General features: G+C 43.9%; 1 long non-coding RNA gene across 1 annotated transcript in view; it reads left to right on the forward strand.

Moving 5' to 3' along the window:
• Positions 1 to 1,001: 1,001 nt before the first annotated feature.
• Positions 1,002 to 17,370, forward strand: part of LOC142041178 (uncharacterized) — a 65,926-nt gene continuing 49,557 nt past the window's right edge. Inside the window, exons 1-2 of the long non-coding RNA XR_012653371.1 lie at positions 1,002 to 1,039; positions 7,589 to 7,672. This is a non-coding gene — a long non-coding RNA (uncharacterized LOC142041178). The remainder of the gene's footprint in view (positions 1,040 to 7,588; positions 7,673 to 17,370) is intronic.

Below are 17,370 nucleotides of genomic sequence, written 5' to 3' on the forward strand. Positions count from 1 at the left end.
AAGGATTAGTCTCAAAGTACAGCTTCTGACGCCCCTTCAGCCTGGCGCAAACCTCGCCTTTCCACTCCACCCCGACAAACCACCTCCGGACCGCCCGGCTCCCACCGCCGCTCTCCCTCTGCCCGGGCAATCCCGCCCGCCGCCGCCGCCGCCGCCGCCGGGGGGCCGCGCTGCCCGCTCTCCGTGCGGGGCTTCGGCCGCCAGAGGGGGCTGCGCCGCCCGCCTCGCCGCCCTCCGGCCCGCAACGGGCCCTGCCCGCACTCCGGCCCGGACCGGGCCCTCACCGGGCCCTGCCCGCCCTCCGGCCCGCAACGGGCCCTGCCCGCCCTACTGACAGGGCCCTGCCCGCCCTCCTGACGGGACCGGGCCCTGCCCGGGCCCTGCGCGCCCTCCTGACAGGGCCCTGCCCGCCCTCCGGCCCGCAACGGGCCCTGCCCGCCCTCCTGACGGGACCGGGCCCTGCCCGGGCCCTGCGCGCCCTCCTGACAGGGCCCTGCCCGCCCTCCGGCCCGGCCCGGGCCCGGCCCGCCCCGCCGCCTTCCCGGGCCCCTGCCCGCCGTCCTGCCGGGCCCCGGCCCCGGCCCCGGCCCCGGCCCCGGCCGCCGGCCGTGAGGGAGCCTGGTGTGGGCTTCTTCCCGCTTCGGATCCAGCTTTAGGGATGCGGGGCTGTTCCTCGGATCGCTGCGGTGGGAGAGACGCTGGGCAACCCGGAGCTGCTTCCTTCTTGACCCTGCTATTAATCAGGCATTAATGAGTTGACTGTGTTTTTCTCATACTAAATAAAGAAGCTCAGGGACTAAGGACCTTTGCAAACCTTATCGCCTCCCACTTTCCTGGACGTCTGCCTCTTTCGCCTGCCTTCTCCAGGATAAGAACGGACAATTATATTAATCTCCTCCTTTCTCCCCTGAAAATCCCAAGCCCTTTTAAAACAAAATGTTATGCTGCACACAAGGTTCACCTTAATAACAAGAAGGAGAAGATGAATGATACCTGAGAGGTATTCATCATGTCCCTGATAGTGCTATTGGTGAGCAAGGTGCGCTAAAAAACTACCTTGACTAGAACAGAATTAAAATGTGCAAATTTCCCTGTGTTTAGGGAAGCGGGGGAGCACAGGGCAGCTGCTGGGGAGGGCTGGAGAGTGTTTTAAGAATCCGATTGCAAACAACTGCTAGAATTGCAAGTACATATTTAGTAGCTTTAATTCAGTCTTCGAATCTCCCAGGATTTGTAGGTCAGTTAATAAGGTACTATGTATTTATCTTCAGAATTAAACCGGAATACTGGGGTTTGGCCACTCCCATGTAGAAAGGTCCCAGTCCTGCACCTACCCTGTTGTAGTTGGACATCCAGGGTTACACAGACCTTGACGGATGCTGCCACGTAGCTCCTTGCCAATGATCTTTGTGTTATAAAACCAGGGTTTCAGTCCCAAATGTTGGTATTGTCCGAACCTTCCTTTCTTTCTGCAGGTGGCCAACACTCTGTTTTCCGGTTTTCTGTCTTCTCCATCCAGAGATGGTCTTGTGGGTATAAAGCCTGTGAAGTGTTTTGGAAATGAATACCGGTTTGCAAATTGTTGCTAGAAACAGAGCACAGACCTACATGTTGTAGATTCAGACTGAGCTCTCACTGAGATCAGCTATAACACTTGTCTAAATAACAGAATGGTTGGCAGAATGGGATGGGTGTGCTGCATTTATTTATATAAGCTTTTGGAGACTGAAAGGTGAATTTTGGCATGCCAAATTGTCAGCACAATGGCAGCTGAACCGTATTCTGTCTGTCACAAAGTCTTGTTGGATGTGAATTATTTCTTTTTAGCATGCTCAAGTCCCTCCTGAACCTTCTGGAGCCCCCATTTTAGATGACCACTAGGATGTGAAAAATTACACCTCCAGGCAAGGGGAGCCTTAGCCTCATCGGGCGGAAAGGACATAAAAAGTGTTTGACATTATTAAACTAAGCAGCCTTAGTCATCATGTGGCAACAAAGCACCTGGAGGAATTAAGTTTTGAAACAAAATAAGGTTAATAAAAAAAACGTTTGAGGTAGGGCATACAAAAGGGTGGAGGTTATACTAGTTAGAGGTGCCTGTAATCTTGTATCAGCGCACTCAGAGGAAAGGACTGGCTTTCATATTTCTTCAGCTGAAGTGATCAAAAAAGCAGAGCATCAGACAGTCTTGTACTGATGTGGTCTGGCTTCAGTAAGCTGGAAAACATACTTGTATCCTAAACGTGCTGCCCAGTAACTTCTTGTGAAACCATGTTTGCTTAAAGCAATGGAAGGAAAAACGTTGTTTGGGGAAATGCAAAAGTTTGGTGAAAAAAACTCATAATACTGTGTTTCTGGCCCCATTCACTTAAATCTTACCTTTTCCCTTGGTCATAATCTTTCTTAACAGTCCAGATGCTAATTTCATCCAGATGGAAAGAGTTGCCATGGAACAGGGTGTCCTGTTCCGAGTACAGGAGCTGTAAGAAAAAAGACCAGGGCTGTGTTGGCCAGGGAGTGTCTGAAGCGTGGACAGGCACTGGGCTAGGATTCTCCAGAGCAACCAGTGATTGCTTACCCACCTCTAAATCAGGTTTACAAAGGGCAGTTCCTGAATATTGCCTGGAACAGGTTGCTCAGCAAAAATATTCAAGTCAGATTTAGGACATTGTGGGAAAACTCATCTGAGTGTGCAGTAGGTCCGCTTTTAGGAGACTTGTTGGATATATTGCCATTAACAGTAGTTGATACAGCTGATTACCATGGTTACGACACAGAAGCATTATGCACCTTGTTTGTAGTTTTGGTTGCATGCTTAGAGAGAGAGAGGGAGGGATAAAAAGTGTATTTGAGAAGTGTAGCCTGTACTTAAATCACAGGGGTCTTGTAAGGTTGAATTAGCTAATATTTTCTGCTTTGCTTTGGAGATGTAAAAACTACTTATATTTTATTACTGTTTGGTTTTTTTTTTAATTCGGACAAATCTTGCCAGGTTTAAGAAGTCACATTCTTAAATAGCTTAACCTTTTACACCTGTAGGAAGAATTTTTTTTTTCTTTTTTACACCTGTGGGAAGATCTGGACAGGCTGGATTGATGGGCTGAGGCCAACTGTATGAAGTTCAACAAGGCCAAGTGCCGGGTCCTGTACTTCGGTCACAGCAACCCCATGTAATCCTACAGGCTTGGGGAAGAGTGGCTGGAAAACTGCCCAGCAGAGAAAGACCTGGGGGTGCTGGTTGACAGCCGGCTGAATATGAGCCAGCAGTGTGCCCAGGTGGCCAAGAAGGCCAACAGCATCCTGGCCTGTATCAGAAATAGTGTGGCCAGCAGGAACAGGGAAGTGATTGACCCCTGGTACTCAGCACTGGTGAGGCCGCATCTCGACTACTCCGTTCAGTTTTGGGCCCCTCACTACAGGAGAGACATTGAGGTGCTGGAGCGTGTCCAGAGAAGGGCAACAAAGCTGGTGAAGGGTCTAGAGCACAAGTCTTATGAGGAGTGGCTGAGGGAACTGGGGTTGTTCAGCCTGGAGAAAAGGAGGCTGAGGGGAGACCTGATCGCTCTCTACAACTCCCTGAAAGGAGGGTGTAGTGAGGTGGGGGTCAGTCTCTTCTGTCAGGTGGCTGGTGATAGGATGAGAGGAAATGGCCTCAAGTTGTGGCAAGGGAGATTTAGGTTGGATATTAGGAAACATTTCTTTACTGAGAAGGTTGTCAGACATTGGAACGGGCTGCCCAGGGAAGTGGTTGAGTCACCATCCCTGGAGGTATTCCAAAAGCGCATAGACAAGGTACTCCAGAACATGGTTTAGTGGGCATGGATGATGGTTGGCATGGATGATGGTTGGACTCGATGATCTTGAAGGTCTTTTCCAACCTAAATGATTCTATGATTCTATGATTCTATTTTATATTATGGGAAAACCTTTGCTTCTAAGGAGAAGAGAAGATAGACGATCCTGTAATTAAGGTGCTGAGCTGCACCTTAAAAGATCCCCGTTATGTTCCTGGCTGTGAGAAATCCTTCCTGTTAGTAAGTCACTTCATCTAACTAGGACTGGGTTTACCCTCAGTGGAGGGTAATACTTTCCTTTCTCATCTAATCAACTTAAATTGTAAATTCAGAGACTAGAGGCCACTCTTGACTACCTGTTTGCATCTAGCACGGCTGTAGTAAGAAGCTGGTCCTAACTGTGGCTTGTGTTTCCTTGAATAACCATGTCAACCATCAACACTTTAAGGATGGGATAACTACTTTCTTGAGTTGTTTATGTATCTTCAGTTGACAGTCAAAAAGGCAAAAGCGATGTCATTGTAAATTAGCTACTTTTTCTGGCTTTAGCTGTACAAACATTCATAGTCAATGGACTGCAGTTTTATTACAGAGTCATGGGAGCTATTTTACTCTGGTATCTTTAAATTAACCAAGGTGTTAACTAGGGTAGTAAAGATAATGGCTTTTTTACGCTTACTGAAGCTCCACGCAGACTGGGAAGGCAAATCCTCTGCTTGCAAATGCTTGTGTAGCAATGGTGTCATCATTTTACATCAGCTGGACAGCTGGCTCAGTATCCTGATATTAAAGGGTAGATTCCCACTTTAAAACCTTAAGCAAAGTGGAGAAGCGATGTCTCAATTACTCTGTTTCATCTTGAAATTGAGAATCAGGAGATTAATGAAAGCTTTAGTAGATGTGAATGGAAAGATAGGTAGAGAACTAAGCTTCTTCTCAATCCCTTTTGTGACAGGGTTCTGTTAGAGGGCCATGACCCATTATCCCACCTTGGAGCTGCTGGGCAGGATTGATATGAAACATCAGGAATATGGTCTGTCCAGATTCCAGAGGGCTTGCTTATGCTGAACTCTGAAAACTCTGGCAGAATATGAGCCGGCAGATCAGGGTGCAAATTTTAGGCACATGGAAGAAACTGGAAAGCATGTGAACTCCCTCTGCCATACAGAATGGCTAAAAATATTGCATAATTCCAAACTGAATGCTGGAAGCCTTTTCTTCTTTTTCCTTCTAAGCAGATTTCTGGTAAAAATAATTTCTGTGCCACCAGAGAGCTCCTGTAGGAATGTACTCTAAAGTCTGATGGGATGGGCTAGTTGAATATATTATTTCTCGGAACATTTTAAAAAAATATGTTTTTATTTGGTTTTGTTAAAGTAATGTGAGAGTAATAAGTGCTTTGTGTCTCGTTGGTATGTAACCTCGCCTCCAGACTGTGCTGACCAGGTCTCCAAAACAAAGAAGATGAATCCATGATCCATCAGAGATGATCCATGTGATCCCTGTAAAAACTACAGAGCTATTATCCATGATGCAAATTATTCCAAAGAAGAAATTTTTTTTTTCCATGTTGGTAGGTGTAACATTATATATGGCACTCTAGTAAGAGTTTCTAAAATAACTATGCTGCACAAAAAGGTGAGAGAGATGAATAATTAGGTCCAGGCAAAGAAGGAGTATTTTAAAACATTTATCTTAGAGCTGCATCACAAGAGAAATGACATCCCAGTTTTAATTTGTCAGTAAACCGTTCAGCTGGATGCAAAGGGGTCACTCTCACAGAACACAGATAGTCCAGTTGCCTTTCCCTGCGCCCATGCAATGAAATTTCTTTTCTTCTTTTCTCTCTGCTACAGATGCATCTGTGTCTTTGTTTCAATTATGTTATTTAAAATTAATTGCACTTTTGAAGTTCCATAGACATGAAGCAATGGTTATTCTGCAAAACCCATGAATGAAGATATTAATAAAGTATTCTGCATAAACACACCCAGACTTGCGCTGAGGAGGAAAAAATATCTGATAAGAGCGTTTTCTTGGACTGGAAGAAATAGTCCAGGCCCCTGAGCAGTGGAGTGGTGACTGAACGCTTGGCTTCAATGTCTTCTTTAGTTGTATCTCAGGAAAGAGGTGACGGAAGGTGCTGTAGATTTGAGAGCAGAGAGAGGCTGCTTTGGGTCACATCACCCCTTGCTTTAACTGGAGACTGGTTCTTCTCATTTGCCATTCAAAACCGTGTTTTTATAGTAAGTGTCAGGACCCTTGGGTCGTCAGAGCAGTGAAAAGGCTGGCTGTCCCAGCTCACCACGGCTGCAGGAGCTCGCTGGTGCTCCTCTCTGGCAGCCCGGCGCACCTTGGCCATCAGCTCCTCACCAGCTGCGTTGCAGCTGGGGCCTCGGGCGGCAGAGGTGTGGAGGCAATTCCAGCTAGCGCTGCCTGCCTACAGTATATTGCCTGTGGTTTAGTCAGAACTATTTCACACTAAGGGCCCTCTTCTAAACACTGAATTAGGTGGACTCTTTCAAAACTTCATGGGTGATAGCCCTGGAAGTAGAAAGTCTTCATGACTCACTGCGTATTGTCTGTGAGGAATGATTGAAGCCATCTACTTGCAATCCCACTAATCCCCTGCCATGTCTCTGAGACGGGACATCAGAATTCCTCTGACGACTGTATCAAATGCCACGCTCAAGTCCTGCACGAGGAGTTATTTTGCAGAGTTCTGATAAAGGGAAATGTAGGTTATTATGAGAAATGGATATAAATTTAATAACAAGGTCTGATATAAGCAGGAAGGTTTTTACATTGTCTGTTCTACTAAGATTACGGACAGCCTCTATAATGTGATGTGCCAGCAAAGCAGAAAAATGTTTTATGCTATTACAGCCTGGTGTTGGGAGTGTGGATCGTCCCTTTTCAGTGATTCAAGTGTAGTGGAAAGAGATTTGTGTGCAAATAGCAGAAACGAGCAAACAAACATAAATTCAATAGCTGAGAAAATCTTTGGATACTATGACTGTTTTCCCAGAAAAGCTAGTAAAGTGTGTCAAAGCAAATGCTCCAAAAATCTAACTGTGCTTTTAGAGTTAATTCAGGAATTTCACTGATCCAGATAGAAAGCTCTATAGGTGGGACATGGCCTTTTAATATAGGGCTTGAGCAGTTTGCTACCTGATGCTTTGTGACCATTGGCAGCCTTGATGAAATTATTCACAGCAAGAGGAACAGATCCTGTTGGAGGTTTTGTACAATTGGGCGTTTTGAGGAAGAACTGCTATTGAAGTAAGAGGGAATAGCACTTCTTTTGTGAAAAGGCTGATTTACATTTAAGTCAGTAACTGTTGCGTTGACAATTGCTGCAGAACATAGATGTAGCCGTAATGCTGAGTGTAGAATTAATTAGCAAAAGCTTTCAAGGTTACAAGTTATTGGACCAGTGTTTCTGGTTTGAATTCAATGGATTCTACAGCAGAACGCAGCTGGGTTAAATACAGGAATGAATCAACCTCAAGAACATCACAAAAAATGATGACCACATTTCAAGCAAAGTGATCAGCTGGGAGATGCTTGATAAATACATAGACAGCCTTCCCTTGCTCTTGTGCTGTGAATTTGTTTTTGTTACTGCCTGAATGAAACAATGGCAGAACATTATGCAATTTCATAGCAGAAGAACATCCCAGGGTATCTCAAAAGAACGTGAAGACAGTAAGGTGAAGTACCCACCACTCAGAGCTGGCAGCGCTGTTTCTTCAACTGATTGTCTTTGATTATGTCATGTTTTCTTTCAGCAGGATCCATTTTTTGGAGTGTGCAAGAAAGGTCACAGGTCACTGAATCGAGGAGTCTGGTCCATACGTTTATTCTCAGTGCTCAGGGTAAGTTTCCCATCTCATTTACTGAACACTAGTCGAATCTTGTTTCGAATGGAGTGCTTTCCCTGCCTTGTAGAAGGATGCTTGTCACCATGGTGTCTGAGTGCCTGATGTATGTTGACAATTTTACCCTTTCCATGTCCCAGCGAGCGCAGGATGTGGTATTAAGAGTATTTCATATATGAAGGACAGAGACATAGAGAAATGAAGTGATTTATGTGAGTCTGTGCAGGAAGTCTGCAGCAAAGTTGGAAAAAATATCGCCACAGCTGTGCTTATGTTGCCAAGTAGTGGGGCACTGTAGAAGGGGGCTGTAACACTGAAAGGGGTGGTGCTGAAGACCTGACATCCACACTAAAATTGTTTTGTACTGGATCTGGTCTCATTCAGGGAAATGAACTCCTGTTGGCAGCTGGAGTGCACCTGGAACACATCCTTTGGTTTAATTTAACCCTCAAAGAGTCCAGTTTGCCTACTCTGAGACTGCTTGTGTTGTGACCCTACAGGTGATGATCAGATTTACTTCTAGCACACAATCCTGACCAGAGCTACCGTACTGCTGTAGAAACACCCTCTGTCTCCTTCCACGCTCAATTCCTCTACAGTATTTAAGGTGAATCCCAGGAGGCACTTCCTACAGCATCTCTGATATCACGTGTAAAACCAGGCAATTACTTGCAGATTATTGATACGGTCCTTGGCTCACTTTTCTCATTTAAAACCTTCCTCTCAGCTAGGTCGCTGCCTCACATGGCTTCAGCTATCTGCTTTGCACCAATGACTTACAAATCTACCTGTTCTCTCCTGACCTCCCTGCCTCCGTCAAGCCCAGCGTCTTGTCATGTTTCTCTCTGAAATTTCCTTCTGAATGTCTTGCCCTCCATTTAAACTTCACATGGCAAAAATATCATAGCTCAGTGAGCTGCTTGAAGTCATTACAGCAGGAGCCCAGACAGCCATTAAACATAATAAAATTTTACATATGTCTTAGGTTAGTGGTAGAAAGAAAAATGTTTCAGCTAATTGAGCTAAATTTTTATTAGGTATTTTATTTCATTATTGTATTAAATAAGTGTACTTCAGTACCTGTCTTCAAGTGTTTTATAAATGATAGAACAGAGTTATCTGATACAATGTTTAGTTCAGCTTTTGAAATAAATTTCGTGGGCATCACAGAAGGCAAACATCCATTCTCATACTTGTGGATCTCTCTGTCATGTTTGACATTGTTGGCCACAAGCTACATTTGCTTGTCTCAGGGAGGCTGTGAGCCCCAGGGTAATGAGCTTAAATGGTGTGAGACCTGCTTTAAGGCATAGTTGCAGCAGGCACTGATAGGAAACAGCACTGCTGTCAGGGGACCTCTCGCTGATATCCCACACTGATTCCCCTCTCTCGATGGTGTTATTCAATATATGAGTCAGTAGGATTTAGGTATCTCTGAATCTAGGATGGCTAAATCCTCATCCCTGCAATGCTGACCAAGGTTGTGTTGCCGTAAAAAGGCTGCTCATGCTTTTTCACCAGTGGGCAGGGCCATTAAATGACTCAAACGGAGTTATGTATCTTGATGATGTCAATGGTAAGAGGCATGTCTGGGTCAATGACAGCTGTTCTGTGACTCACGATGAGCCTGAAATGGAGATCAGGAAGGAGAAAAGGACCCAGAAGAGGTAGTACTATGTTCTGGGGCAACAGCTATGCACAACAACCCAACTCTCCTGCTTCCTTGGGGAACCCTGCCAGAACCTCCCCGAACCACCTCCCTTACTGCCTGTGCTGGGAGCCATGCAGAAGATGTTGTATTTGAAGAGTTAGTGATCCTGTACAGGCCTTGTCTGCTCAATTGGCCATTGTATTTAGGGCTTGAGAAGCCCATATGTTATTCATATAATCTGTAGGTTATAGTATATTTGGGAGAGGAAAGCTCTGTGGACCAAGGGGTGGAATGTATTGATCTTGACCAGGAGGCCGTTGCACGTTGTGGAGTTGGTGATCCACCTAGCAGTTAACCTGAGCAACCCATGCCGTGCTGCACTGTCCTGCATGGCCAGCATGGCCTTCAGGACATACTGCAGGACAACCTCAGCCAGCTCATTGTAAAAGCGATCCTGCAGGCAGCTGGTACCGGTGATTACACTGCCTGTGTGGCCTTGCCTTTGTCTAAAAGTGCAGTGAGAAGTTGTCATGCAATAGTCCTTTGTGAATAGAGTTGTTTTCTTGTAAGAAAATTATGTATTAGCTTGAATGATCAAAGAGGAGATATTTCTCTCCGTGGACAGGATCCACTCTGCGCAGTGTCCGTGGGAAAATCCATCCGGGGTCTGTGCAATGCTGCACAAACATGGGGTGCCACTGTCTGAAGGGACGTAAGATTTACTTGCTATCTATATTCCTCTTCTTATTCTGTCTTATTAAAACAGTTACCAGTCTGCCTTACCCAGCAGACTGATCACTGCAGAAGAGCTGGCCATGGAGAAATGAGCTTTCGCCCACATTGTGCAGTGGCAGGATTGTCAGTTTTGAACAACTTCTGGAATGAAAGATTTCAGGCAATCTTCCCCCGTTCCTGGATAAAATGCCCCTAGACCCTCACAACATGGCCAATTAAAACTGAAGTTGAGGTTTCACTTCACCTCGTGAGGCAGCACGGGGTGCTGCACTCTACCAGTCCCCATGAGGCTTACCTTGCCCAACCATCCTGGGCAATGCGTGTCTCTGGGTACTTCTGTTTGTCAGTCCCACAACTTACTGGTCTTTACTTCAGCAAGAGAATGTCTGCTGTGATTAGTAAGGAGAAAAGTGGAAAAATCTCTGGTTTGGCAGAAGTCCCCCTTGATTGATTTCCAGATCACAAAAGATAACCAGCTGCCAAGCCTAGGGAACACTCCAAGTAAGCATTCACATAAGCAGCCACCACACGTTTGACAGATGTTAGTCACATTGCTTAATGCTCCACTGGATGCTACAGATGTGAGCGTGGTATAAGAACCTACAGAGAAAAGAAGGGGATAGAAAAAAACACCAAATGACAATTTCCCTTAAGAGATTGTTTCCACACTTCCTTGTCTAGATTCTCAATGCAGGTTCTGTTGTATAATTAATAGCATATCACCTTTATTCCCATACCAGTCTTACGACTTACAGGCTGTCATCTGAAAACACAGGCATAGATTTTGTGCTGTGCCAGATTTCAGCTAGCAAAAGGTTATGGGAGAATGTTAGAGTCGGTTACAGAATTTTAATTCCAGATTATTAACCTCTCTCTATACATGTATATGTATATAAGCATAGGTTAAGTTGACCCATGGTCCTCTCTAACCTTTGCCTGCTAGAGACACCTGAAGTGCTTTCCCTAAGCTACAGGTAGGAAGGTGGAGGAAGGCAGGAGCAGTGTGTATCTACTTCGCTTAGCAGAGTTATATGGCAAGAAGGCTCAGCCGCAGGAAATGGATCTTTTCTGTCCTGGGATTTCTTTGAAGCTCCACACCACAATTTATATTCCTGAAGTCATGAGAAATAATGTCTTTCCTGAAACCAGCTCTTTGCTTTCTCCAGTTGTACTTGCCATACTTCAAGACATGCATGAGCTGTAAACCCTATCACACAGGACAGCTTTCAGCTATTGGTATCCAGCCGTCTCCTGCATCCTTTTCCTTATGAGTTCAGAACAAGGGCTCTAACAACATAGCCCCAGATACCTGGAAGAAAGGATGGCTGATGTTGCATGCTCAGAAGATTAACAGATTTGGGAACAGAGGTTCGGTTGTACAGGTATTCCTCAGGGCTGAACATAGCCCTAAATTTTTTGTCTTGTACCATCATTACAAGACACTGTGAGATCTCACTGTTAAATATTTTGTTCTGTTATCTGTATCACATAAGGCTCTGAAATAAAATCTCAAACAATTTAGCTTGCTTGTGTGTACAGAGCAGTAAACAGATACAAATTCAAAAGGAAAAGGAGAAAAAAATGCCCTCAAGAAAAGTATGAATGAGCTTGAAAAGGGCAAGTAAAACAGCAGAGAAATTTATATTGGTCTCTCCTACTGCTCTGAACAAAACAATTATGAGATAAGAGGCAAGAATGGGAGGAAATTCTTTCATTTTTCACGTTGGAAGTCTGAAGGATCCAATAGCCTGTTTATGAAGAGCAATAAAGAAGATACATGAACTCGGTAAAGATGTTACAAATATATCGGCCTGTTTGTAAAGGCCAGAAGTTTGGGGGTTTGGGGGGCTTTTTTGTTTTTTTGGTAGTGGTGTTGCTTTTTATATAGAGCTATCAGCTAAGTTTTTAAGGGTGGAAGGTTTTTTTTTGTCGAGAGAGCAATAACTGAGAAGAATGGCTTGTTATAACTAGCAGAGAGGATTAATGCTTTTATTTAGGATTTGGAAATGGTACGAAAAAGCGGCAGATGGGAACCTGAATTTAATGAAGCTTAAATAAGCAAGTATAACATTGGCCAGCTTTTAAACAAAGTTAAAACGAACAATTCCTTGTTCCTAATTTGAAGCTTTAAAAAAGAGAATGCATTTGCCTGATACAATGATGCTAAAAATGGCGACTGATGTTCGGAAAGGAGATCTATCATTTTTTTTGCTTTCTAGTCTGAATTGTGTGCTCTTTTGAAATGGTGCAGGGAAGCCCATCTTTCTGCCAGTTAAGGGATGATGTTCACAACATTATGTCACTTAAAAAGCAATAAAATTAGTGTACGTGTATTTTTCCTGAATTTTCCCTATCTTGTCTAAAGATAACAAAATAACGTATTCCAATACAGTAATGTGAATTTGTTACCAGCCTGCTATTGACTGTATTATCCTGTGGAAGAAGATCCAGGCTTGGGAATAACTGTAACGTGTCCACAACTCTTCCACTGTTCCCCCACCAAGAAACTTTTTTCTTAGCAAAATCTAGCAGTCTGAGTGATGTGTGTGCTCCAACAACATTTACTAGTGCTGTATTCCCATATCATAATTAGACATCAAAAAATGTTTAGACCAGAAATCTCTCCAAGTCAAGAAATCAAAAATTAAGTAATTCCATAATGTTTTAAAATTATTATTGGTGTAATAACCCCCTCTGGGGATTAACTACAGTAGCAAAGCCTGTGAATAAGGTTGCTCAGCCCTTATCATTGATGAATTCTGTTTTCAGTGGTTTATAACTTTGCCAGACTGTAATAAATTTGGATTAAAATTTTCCCAAAATGTGAAAAGCATCTGTGTTTAGCTGAATATTTTAGGAAGCTTTAAAGAAAAATGAATCAGCACTTTTCAAAACTGGGTCAGGGAAAATAAGCGTTTCTGCCAATATTAAAACAAAAATCTTACAGTTGTTTTATTAACAAGTTTTTGCCTGTTCTGCTTTTAACTGTTATTTCAGGCAAGGACTTGAAATTTGGCAGCTAGATTGCCTGTGTGTCAGGGAAGTGCTGTCGTTGCACACAGCTACCTCTGTTTAGCCAAACTGTTAGTCTCTGAAACATCTTTATGTACTTTTTTCTCACTGGAGGGTTATTCTAGGTCCTAAAGGTTTCAAATCCAGTGAGCACCCTGAGGAGGTGAGGCAAGCTGGGGACTGCTGCAGCACCAATGGCTGGGGCATGAAGCACAGCAGGAGGAGGAAAATGGACGTATGTGGCCATAGTTGGGATCAGGAGCTCAGTGGTGGGTCTGTGGTTTGGAAGTAGAGGAGAAAAGTAGAAAAATCCTGGTAAAGAGCAGGGGGAAGGTGTGTGAACAGCACCTGGAATCAGTAGAGGAGTACTGGGGCAGGTATTTGTACAATGTCAGACCGTTGTTACACCTGTATTAGTAGAACAGTATCAGGACACATGTCCCAGCACTGGAGTACTATAGCTTATTTTGTTGTATTAGCACAGGCCCTGGTACAATTTTGGCCTGCTGTCCTGGTTTCTTAGTTGCTGCCTGGGGTTAAACCACGACACCTGCATAAATCATCACACTCCCAAATGATGCTCAGGCATGGTCCCGGTGTTAGTGGGTGTCAGGGACTATTTGCAAGAGGCAGTCTGGGTGTAGACCCCGCTGTTTTGAGGTGATGGGGAAGGATAGCTGTTTTGAAGTGAACCATCCCATTCCATCTCTTTACGTGTAAATCACATTGGAAAAATACCCCTTATTCCCCCCATCTGCACCCAGAGGAGGAACAACAGTGGCTACTGTCAGCTACCCTTTTACCTCTGCTGGCAGGCTCTATAGAGCAGATCTAGAGGTTTCTTCCAGGCTGGGAGAGAGGACAGGAGGCAATGTGATGCTATGTTATTTTACAGTTCTTTTAAAGACTCAAGTTCATAAATGCTTCGGAAGTTACATATGAAAAAAACCTAACACAGCAAATGAATATTTGGCCGCAAAAGAGAGGTGATGTGGCATGAGAGAATGGAAGAGGCTGTGCCATGCCAGACTGTTTGGTATGGCTCTGACTCTCTTCCCTCGGCAGTTAAGTCTGAGTTGCCCTGGGACAGAAGAGTTAGGCCAACGCTCGCGTTTTTGCAAGCTGCAGACCTCAGGAGACATCCCATTAGGGAGTGTTGGCCACCGGCTCTTCGCTCCGAGAGCAGAGCTGGGCGCAGGCAGCCCCCTGGGCTGCACGGTTTTTGTTGGGATTGCTGGTGTGGGCCCACAGCCTCCTGGCAGGGCTTAGTTCAGGCTCTGAGGGAACGGACTACAAAATGGGTGGCCAATAAATAAGAGAGTAGGTTGGTAATTGGTTACTAACTGGCTTGGCGTCTTCTGCAAAGCTCTTCCCCAGGGCTTGACATCAATCTACAATCAGTCGTGTACATACGCATAACAAACATGGTTGGGAAGTGACCCAAAGAGTTGCTGCTCTAGGAGTCTCTTGGCTCGTTATATTATTGAAATGCCAACTCTGAGGAGAGATGTTATATTTAAAATTCTTTGAGCAGTCCAAATGGATGGTCATCTAGTTTAAGGAGAACTAGCTTTGAGTGCCACAGAGGTGGTGGCCCAGGGTGGATGGGGTAGTGTGAATCAGTACTTTGTAAATGTTTTTAATTATAAGATGTTTGCACATAGAAACTTGTGAAGCCAGAGATGGACTTTAGCTTTGCTTGAGGACAAGTTACTTGTTTTTTTTTTTCCTTTACAAAAATCCCAGCAAATATTCCAGTCAAGTTGTAGGCTAATCTGTTCCCTGTATGCTCAAAGACAGAGCCTTTTCCACTTTGCTGTGTGAGTCTGCCTTGTGGATGGTTGGTGACAAAATTTGTTGTGGTCCCCAAGAACAGTGTACAGTCAAATGAAAGCTGACACGGGAGATGAAACAAGGAGGCAGGAGCAGAAAGTCTTGACCTTGTTGCCTGCGGTGATGGGTGGAACTGAAAGGGGTTGGACAGCAGGTCTGTGCTTCAAGAGAAAAGACCTTACATTTCCTACGGTCTCCTTAGGTGTTTGTGACCAAGCTAATGTTGTGGATAAAGCCAAAATATAAGCAAAATACTTTTATTTCCTATGATGATCATATAGATTGTCTTATTTCTAACAAAGTGGAAGAACATCAACATAGATACAGAATGGTTTTTGTACTGATAACATGTGTGCTAGACGTGCTAGTATTGCCTTGGGTTGATTATACCTATAGATGGGGTTTACCTCTCCTCTGACAAAACAGGGCAACAATGTCATTCCCATCTGTTGTTTTACCTATTTGGATTTTTAATTATAAATTATTGACTTTGATATTGGCTGCTTGATGTGTGTGCGCATGCACATACATGTGTGAACACATCTGACCATCTTCTGCATCAAATCAGAAAACAAAAAACTTCTGTATTATTTATGATTAAAGTACAGTAGCAATATTTTTAGAAGCGTAGTTGTGCATAGAAAGGACTACAGTGCCAAAAGTGACAGCAGAAGAATTAATGCTTTCTCCAGGCCCTTTTTCTCTTAGAAATGATTGACAAAGTAATTTTCTTCTTGTACTTTAATAAAAGTGTATACATTATACACACCAATAAATCCTCACTGGGCCAATTACACATCATATGACTTATCTTGTCACAGCACCTAATATCCAAACAATAAATTAAAAGGTATGCTTTATATGCAGATTTGCATATGAGGATGTTTTCCAGTCCCCAGACTCGATTGTCTTATGCACACTACAACATACAAGAAAAAGAAACAAGCTGCCTAGGATTTGTGACTAATAAATCCTGCCTGGTGGAACAAACTACATCTGTATGACTTACAAGAGTGTGCCGTATAAGTAACATTTGTTTTACATATTGAAATTATATTGGGAGATGAAATACTGAACAAATATTGAAGCGCTTCCTTTCACACAAGATACTCTGCACACATGCAAAGACATATTAGCTATATATATGCAACACAATATATTTGATTCCTATTCATACCACTTTGCAATGTAAAGGGACCTTTCTATAAATGAGAATCTCACTTGTTTTTCTTTTCCAAGTGAGGAATTTAATGGGAGGTTGAAATTCCAAAATTTGCTTGCATCCTGGTAGTACCTGCTGGGCTTTTGAAAAGCTTTGATTAGATCTGAATGCATAGTTTCTAAGAATATTTCTGGTCTAAAGGCACAAGCATGGCTGTGGATTTTCTGCAGTGAGGTCTATCAGCCTGGTTTGTCCTAAACTCAGCTGTTTAATAGTATGGAATCAAAAAGGGGGACATTCATCTTTATTTCCACTGTCCTAAAGCACATTTATTCATGGCATCTAGCGTAACATGTGCAGCGTTCCTCCCGTTTTCTGGTGTGGGGTGACCCATGCATTGCAGAGAGCAACTTCATTGGAGGAGTGACCTCCCCGTGGACATGCAGAGAGGATGGATTAGGTCATGGTTCTGCACCTCCAGCAGGCTTGGGTATTGCAAGTGCCTAAGGGAAAACAAACTTCAAAATAATGGAGCTGAGATGGTTGTGCTGGAGGGAAATGGGAAAAAGATTGTGGCCTCTGAAACACAGTCTGTTTCTCATTCTCCTCCTCGGCAGTGAATCATCCTGCTGTCCCTCCTCGGAGCTCCTGGCAAAGCCACAGTTTAGCCTGTTGTGAGTCTATGAATAGAATTACCCACTTTGCTGCACTCTTGTTGGTCAGGATAGGTTGCCTGAAAATCAATAAATTGTTGACCAGGTCTTTAGCGTACGTGTGATATCATTAGGAAAGTATGCACATATTTGGTATTGGAGAAGCCCAGCTAGCACGGCCCCCTCCATATACATCAATAATCACTCTAGAAGGCAGGTCACAACAGATCAGTCTTCTTGTTCTTGCCCCTTTAACTGATACAGTCTACTAGTTCAGACTCAACATGTGTTTAAATTACTGTGCCTTTCAATTGTTTTAAACTGCTAAGATGCGTTCTTCTGGGTCAAAGTATTTTATTTAAACTTCTGCTTTCACAGAAACAACATTAGACCCTAAACATTTCAGTGCAGAAAGACATAGAAATAATTGGTTAAAATTTATTGCTCTAGCCTGGGCTCTTAGTTGCCCAACACTTGTTGTTTCATCAAAACTGCAACAAATACAGGCTGAGCCTGAGTGATGCATATGAGACCTCACCTTTCATGAAGCTTGGATCAGCATTGCTTAAGCTCCATTTTTGCAGAGCCAGCAAAGGGAACTGTGGCCTACTAATATACTTGCTCCATAGACTAGTGGAAGGGAATATGT

This window comes from Buteo buteo, chromosome 17 (genome assembly GCF_964188355.1).
Source record: "Buteo buteo chromosome 17, bButBut1.hap1.1, whole genome shotgun sequence".
NCBI lineage: Eukaryota > Metazoa > Chordata > Aves > Accipitriformes > Accipitridae > Buteo > Buteo buteo.